The following is a 7,737-nucleotide window of genomic DNA, read 5'->3' as shown; positions in this document are numbered from 1 at the left end:
CACTTACCAAATAACATCCACTTGCTTGAGCAAATGACATTACCATGAGTATTCGTCATATGTGGGCAGACCACCAGAAAATGGCATTTTGCTGCGGAATCACAAAGAGAAGGAGCTATGCAAGGTTCATTCTCCTTACCGTGGAATTTGCCCTGAGATCTGAGAACCCCCAGGGTTAAAGTTATAAGGCTTCTACAGCTTCGTCGTCTCCACCCCCCCCCCACCTTCCTTTCTCAGTTGGATAAGAGCATTTAGGAGATGGCAGGCTGTGAGAAGAGACACCTAAAAGAGTCTCCGTTTCTTTCCTTCTCTAATTCCTTTTGTTGGAACTTCAAAGGTGGACACTGTTATCATAACCTGGCAGAAAAGCTAGAGCATAAAAAACAACATTTTCTCCTGGAAAGAAATGCACCGTGATCCACTTCTTACGCATAGGAGGCTTGAATGTGTGGCAGTGAGAGTGGTACTTGCATTTCATCCACCCATTTCTTCCTTTCAAATACAGAAAATAGAGAGAAGGAGAGATCCAAGCATCTTTCCCAGTTCCTTCTCTGCTCATTCTTCATCTGACCTGGTTTGGTTGAATAGTTACAGTGCAAAGTTATTCTTTCACCATAGCAATGACTGAAAGGTAAATTGTTAACAAAGGACTATGTGGGTTCATTATTGCTGACCTTCTCTGGTCTCCTCAGTGGGATTTGGGGCCACTATGCATTCAAAAGCCTGACACAATATTTCTGACAGGCCTGGAAAGCCATCAGTTAATCTTTGGTTAGTTCACTGACACTTCTTTCAGATCTGCAATTCTACCACTCGTGACCAAAGCATTTTCCCCTTGAGCACATGTTCAGGTGCACTAAGGCAAATACTGTTACTAGGTACATTTCAGTAGCATTTCATGTTGTAGTTTTCATGTGTCGGTCTAAAGAGTTAAGTTTCTACAGGAAAATCTATATCCAAATGACTAAAGCTCAGGAATTCCCAGTGCACTAATAGGAGAATTCATATGCACAGCACTTCAGTTAGTGCACTTGTACTGGCCAGAACTGCACTAAGAGGGACTAAAGTCCTCTTGCATGTGCAGGAGGGAGTCATGACTCTCTAGTAGCTACTTTTGCAGATATGAATTGCGACACGGTAAAACTAAGGGCATCATAAGAAACATATGCAGGAAAGTAGAACTAAACGACTGTAAGCAGGAGCCAGGTGTGGCTGGATGTGCCTGTAGGTCCAGCGCAGGCGGCTGAGACGGGAAGAATACCACAGTCCAGGAGTTTTGAGACTAGGTTTGGGCAACACAGTAAGACTCTGTAAAATTATATACACGTGCATCATAAATGTCTGATCTAAAAACCCTGCTCATAAGAGGCAAAAATTGTTTGACCTAATGTCCAAGCACATCTTCCGAGGGACGCAATTCTAGGTTTCTGAAAGTGATGCTTTAAATTCATGGCATTTCACGAGACCATTGAAAATACTTAGTAATTGTTTCCAGCTGTTGCTTAGACATTTCCTTTACATTCCATGGCCCTGGAGGGAAAAAAGAAAAAAGGAAAAACCCCTTTATGACAGTTTCTTGTGGATCATAGTGTTAACTGTAAATCCACTCCATGGTAGTCTATAAAATCGAGTTTTTATTTCATTGTTTCTACTTCATGCCAAATCATAAAATTTTTAAAAATACGAAAAGAAAAATAAAAACAACAGAAAGCCTCTTTTAAATTTAAGGACTTTCCTCTTCCTGTAGAGTGAAAGCATGTCTGCATGAGGGTGTTTATTTCTAAAGGCTACAGTGTGTATTGCAAAGCGTGGAGGAAGGTGCGCTGATTGAAGATGGGGATCCTGGGCCCACCGATAGGCTACCAGCCTCAGACAGGGTCCCCTGAAATGCGGAGCTGGGACTGGAATGGGATGACAAGTATGCAGCATGCGCAGACTTCCTTTCTGTCATCTTCTGCAGCCCTTTCTCCTCATCTGTCCAGCAAATTCTATTAGCCCCAGAGGCAGCCTCAGCACATTTGTTAACACAGAGCTCCAGCAAACATCCATCAATCTGTCGACCTTGGCAGACAATTTTAGGCCTACTAAAGGACTAAGTGATTGCAAAGTTTCTTCCAGCACTGTCTCTCCAATATGCTAATAGAGGTCCTTAAGAAATCTACCGTAAGGAATGGGAAAATGTAAGCTGTGTATGCTTTATAATATACAAACCATTTCCAAGGTGCTTTATGAGGACTTAGAACATCAGCTAGCTTCATAAAATAGTGTTTCTTCACTAGACTTAACACAGAAGCTAGCTTCATAAAACGAAACAGTTCTTAGCAGACTGGGGGAGGAAGAGAGAATAATTGGAAAGGATAAGGTTAGAAATTAAGGACCTGGCTTTGGAATCAACTAAGGAGACATTTTTAATACCCAAACCTAGAACTCACTCTGTTGCTTATTTTCTGTGATAGAGCCCAGAGAGGATGTTTCCTTTAATGTCTTTCTGACAAACTCTGATTAACATTCTTATCCACAGATCCTTTCTGCAGCCTACCTTACATGTTTTTATTTCTAATATCTATTATTTCAAGAAACAACAATAGTAGGTGCCATCCCCCACCTTGTCCAAATAAAATCTGCACATTTCAAGGACAGCATACAAATAAATAATTTTACCATTGATCAAATTTGCAGTTTTATTTCTAGAACTAAGCATTGCATCATTTAAAAAAAAAAAAAGAATAATGGGAGCCACTCAACCCTTCTAGCTTTTTAGTCCATGAAAACCTGGAGTCACTATTTACTCTTCCCTTTCTGTCACAAAACTCTACCTGTGTTCAGCCAATTCTGTTAGCTACTGTGCCATGCCTGACTGCTTTTCACCATCTTCGATTACTGCCACCTTCCTTGATTATTCCAGTAACCCTCCAGCTTGTGTCCTGTTTTAATCCTTGACCTCCATCCTTTATCTTCCAAACACATGGAGTGATCCCAGTAAAACTGAACTCAGATCATGCCCTCCTTTCTGTAAAAACCTGCAGGTACCCTCATAATGGAGTCCCAGTTAAAGCCAGTCATTATGATGGTCTCGAGAACCCTACACCTCCTGCTCCTCCTGCCCTGTTCCTTTCCCCCTTGTCCACTCAACCCTGACTTCCTTCTTCCCCAGAATCCCATAAATCCTCCTATCAATAAGCTTTCTGGGTGCTCTTCCCTCTGCCAGCAATATAAATTCTCCAAATCCCAACATGGCTCCTCCACACCATTTTCAAATCTTGACTCAAGAATCATCATAAGGGTAAGCATGTGCCTGTTTAGCTCATTAAAATCGTAACCCTTGTTTGCTTCCTTTGTTTACTGTTTATCCTTCCTCACTAAATTTCAGCTCCACACAAACAGGGATTTTGATCCTCTTTACTCACCAGTGTATTCCCAAAACGTATTCTTCTCTTTGTCCTTATTTTTTTGCAGTGTTGAGAATGGGACCCACAGCTTTACATGCACTAGGCAAATGTTATAACACTGAGCTACAGCCATAGTCTTCCCCAGCATCTAGAACAAAGCAGACACTCGCTAGGTATTTGCTGAATCAAGAAATAAATGAAGGAATTAGCCAATAAATAGCATGACTCAGTGATTTAGTAGTCCACATGTGAGCAAAACAGTCAGGACATGCTTTTCTGAGAATTTGCTATCCAAAGTTTCACAATGTCATTTCCCTTTCTCTAACATGAACTGATCCCTCTCTTTCAGCATGTCATAGAATTGCAATTACAACGTGTTATTCTAACATTTTGAAATCTTATTTAAAATATTTGGGAAAAAATTACACAACATTCTCCTTGTGTCATTTGTATCAATTCTTCATTCCCAACTATTTCACTTAGCAATTTCACAAAATACCAATAGCAAAAGAAGGCATAAAAATAGATTTCGAGTCACTCCATTTTGTTATTTATTATTTTGTCAAGGATGAGAAAAACTTCAAAATACTAATTTAAAACAGTCAATGAAGCTACATGTTTAATGTACTCTACTTTAGGTATAGACACCATATTTTAGAGATAAAATTATTGGATTTTAAATATAATTTTTGGCAACATTCTGGACATGAAATGCAGATTAAAACAAATGGTGTGACACAAAAATATTTTAGTTAATTAATAACCATGTCTAAACTTTTGAGTATTTTTATATACAAAGTATCATATAACAGTTTTGCATGCATAATCTTATTTTATCCCCATTTAAACTCTAAGAGGAAAGAAAATATTTAAAATGTGAATCTTGAAAATGCAAAACATCTTGCCTTAATGTTGCACAGCATAGTAGGTGGCGAAGCTGTAATCAAATCTCAGTCTAACCGAGTCCAAAGACAGCATTCTTAACAGAGATGCTTTTCTAAGACAGTGGTTTATGGAGATGACAGGGTAAAACACTTTGAATCAGGATAGTTTCAGAAAAAAAATTCCGTCATAAGGTTAGAATGTTTCACTTTATTCTACATTTCTGAATGTTGGCTGTAAAAACAAAAGTTATTAAGAGAGGAAATCAAAAGGAGAAAAACTGTGAATAATATTGTGGGGTGCCTTTCCCCCCAGGAATCCACAAAGCACCACCACAACATATACTAACCAACAAAGCATTCATGGCATAGAATAAAATGAGGGTTTGGCATTTGTTCAATTAATTGGATCCGTGAGATCCACGGTATGTTCTGTTTTGTTCTGTTAGCTCTCAGTGACTTTTAAAAATTTGAATTACTCAATTTATCTGTCTCCAGAGATGAGCAAGCTGAAGCTAAAACCTTGGATACCACCTGACTTCCATTCTGGATGGTGACTTATTTCCAAGTGAAGGCATTCTTTCAAATCAGTCATCAAGATGATGTCCTTAGTATTCTTGCCATTGGGTGTGGAGTGCCTGTTCCTTTGTCCATTGCAGAGACAACAGTGCACAACGGACCTGCTGAAGAGAAAGAGAGGACACTGAGGCACGGTTGGGTGTGCTGGGGACCCTGCAGAGCTCCCCTCGCTGCATAGCACGTCCGTGATGAAGCCATGCTGCGGGAGTATCCCTGACCTCCCATCTCATTGTTAACTAGCCCCTTCCCAACAGTTTTCATGGACTTAAAACACATTTTTTGCCAAACATACACTGATATTACTGATATTACTTTAATTTATAAAAACCCTGCTTTCTGTTTTTCTATGGACTATTTGTGGGGCCATTTTAAAGCTATTGCAATACTGCTTGATGCACACCATGTGAAAAAGGAATCTCTCTCTCTCTCTCTCTCTCTCTCGCTCGCTCGCTCGCTCGCTCTGTGTGTGTGTATGTGTGTGTTTGTGTGTGTATGTGTATGTGGTATGTGCGTGTTTCTCTCTTTCTCTCTCTTTTAATTTTCTATTTAGAATCTTGTAATCATTTGGCCAAATCCAAGTAGGTCAGTCAACTTAAAGGACAAAAAACAGAAATAATATGAATTTTTTAAAATTATTGTGTATGCCAGTTGTGGTGGTGCAAGCTTGTAACCCCGGCACTCAGGAGGATCTATGTGAGTTTGAAGCCAACCTGAGCTATGTAGGTGAGTTCAAGACTAATCTACACTATGTATCAAGATTTTGTCTCAAAAAAAGAACCCAAATAAATAAATAAACTCAAATATGTTGTTTTTGTTGCTTTTGTTTTTTGAGATACAAGCTTTGAACTCATGGTGATTCTCTTGCCTCAGCCTCCTGAGTCCTGGGATTACAAGCATGCTCCCCTATGCTGAAAAATCAGTTTAATCAGATGACTAAATGTCTGAAATCTTCATCAATCTCAGGACAGGTTGACAGAAAATTAAGGAAGCATTGGGAAAGAAGTAAGTGATGATCACTAACCACTAGACATTGGCCCATGAGTTGTCTTTGGGTCATGAGCTCAGTGACAGGACTACATGCAAAGGAGGCTGCCTGTCTTCACTGCAATGCATCCCCAAGGATTTCAACTTGCATTAAAACTTTTACCTTTTTTAATGTGTAAATGATTATGCTAAACATTGCCAAGAAAAATGTAGCACACAGAAAACCCTCATATTTTTAAGAAGCCCTTGACACTAGAGAAACAAATAACCTTAGAATCAACGAGAGTCAGAGCATAGGATATCTTTGTAATAAAGACTACCCAGCCTCTACTTGGGGAAATGCAAATATTCCAATATTATTGGGAAAAAAACATTCTCATAGCTATAGGAACTATCTTTGGAACTAAAACTAAAAGTTATACGTTGCTGAGTCTTCAGTTCCAAGTGTCCTTTCTGGTTCCTGCATGACAGTCTGAAATGAGGATGATAAAAGCATTCCAGAGAGAACTCCTCAAAGCGGAAGCCAGAGAACTTCCAGTTAATATCCCCAGAGATACCGCCGTAATGGAGAACACTGCCTCTGGTGTCAGACTATCTAGGTTCAAATCCAGGCTCCTCCACTCAACAGCAACGCTATGCTCAGAGAAGCTATCAGTTACTTAACATTTAAACAGTACCTCCCAAAGAAAGCCTTCTTCCGGGAGTTCTTCTGGGAATCAAAAAAGTTAACATATTAAATCACTTGGGAGTGTGTCTTGCACAAGGTATGCACCACAGAAAATTAGATGCTATTTTTACTGCTACAGGTAAATAAACAAAAACAAACTGCAGACATCATTATTTTATTTAAGTCCTCCCAGTGACATCAAGTGACATAAGATAATGTGCTGAGACAGAGCACATTGACATGAGATATATGATTAATAAATGTATGTGAGGAACACATAAATATGTGAGCCTCAACATAGACCAAGAGGATGAACCACAAACAGATAGACAAACATGCGTCACAAAGATGGTTGAAGTAAGACTAGATGCCCAAGACATGGATTTATTGTCAGTCACAGCTTAATACTGACAGCTTAAAGGAATAGTGTTGGGCTTCCTACCAAAAACAACAACAAAATATGCCAATTCCAATTACTGACTCTACTCACCATCATGTAATCCTGTGATTTGATTTGGATGTCCCCAAATACAATGGTGGGTTAAGAATTCTCAACAGCAACACAAAATAGCATTGCATGCATCTCACTGCATAATTTCAGTATGACAACACAAAAGGAACTGTGACTAATATGTCCCCATCTTATCATTTTCCTGCAGCAATTAACCAGTTATTTTGGGATACTCGAATACTGTTTTCCCTTCCCGTACCCTCCCTTTCCTAAAACACTTTCAGAGATTGTGTTTGTCCAAAAGAGTCTACTCTGCCTAATTTACAACACACTTTCTATCAGTTTTGACAGCACAAATGCCCTCATGGATTCTAAAATCATTGAACACTGCAAGTCATACTGAAAAGTGAGTCCAGAATGTCCATTTTACTCTGTTGAATCTTGATCCACGGCCAATGTTACAGGTAAGTTATATTCTTCAGATCACTCTAAGGAAGAATACCAGTCAAAAGGACAGCAGTCTGAAAAACAAAATTAATTTTTACGTTAAAATATAAACCTATACTTTATAATATTTAGAAAATTTAATGAAGAAAAGGAAAAGATAAAGTATAAGTTATTTTGTCCTTTTGAGACAGCATTTCACTACACAGTTCAAGCTGGTTTGGAACTCACTTTGTAACCCAGGCTGGCCTCAAACTCACAGCAATCCTCCTGACTCAGCCTCCCAAGTGCTGGGATTATAGGTGTGAACAACTACGCCCAGCCAAAGTATGAAATTTCATA

General features: G+C 39.1%; 1 long non-coding RNA gene across 2 annotated transcripts; it reads right to left on the bottom strand.

The window, feature by feature from the left end:
* Positions 1-4,295: 4,295 nt before the first annotated feature.
* LOC106027784 (uncharacterized) lies at positions 4,296-7,126 on the bottom strand. 2 transcript variants are annotated; one of them, XR_010050449.1, is made up of 3 exons: positions 6,991-7,126; positions 4,805-4,953; positions 4,296-4,505 (listed from the first exon to the last, which is right to left on the bottom strand). It is a non-coding gene; the product is annotated as an uncharacterized LOC106027784 (long non-coding RNA). The 2 variants fall into 2 exon arrangements; XR_010050450.1 differs by having other exon boundaries at positions 4,805-4,950; positions 6,991-7,120.
* Positions 7,127-7,737: the final 611 nt, after the last annotated feature.

This window comes from Cavia porcellus, unplaced genomic scaffold (genome assembly GCF_034190915.1).
Source record: "Cavia porcellus strain 051 isolate PalLab524CR breed Dunkin Hartley unplaced genomic scaffold, mCavPor4.1 scaffold_11, whole genome shotgun sequence".
In the NCBI taxonomy this organism is placed as follows: domain Eukaryota; kingdom Metazoa; phylum Chordata; class Mammalia; order Rodentia; family Caviidae; genus Cavia; species Cavia porcellus.
The sequence above is the reverse complement of the archived record's forward strand: the minus strand, read 5'-3'. Positions and strand labels throughout refer to the sequence as shown.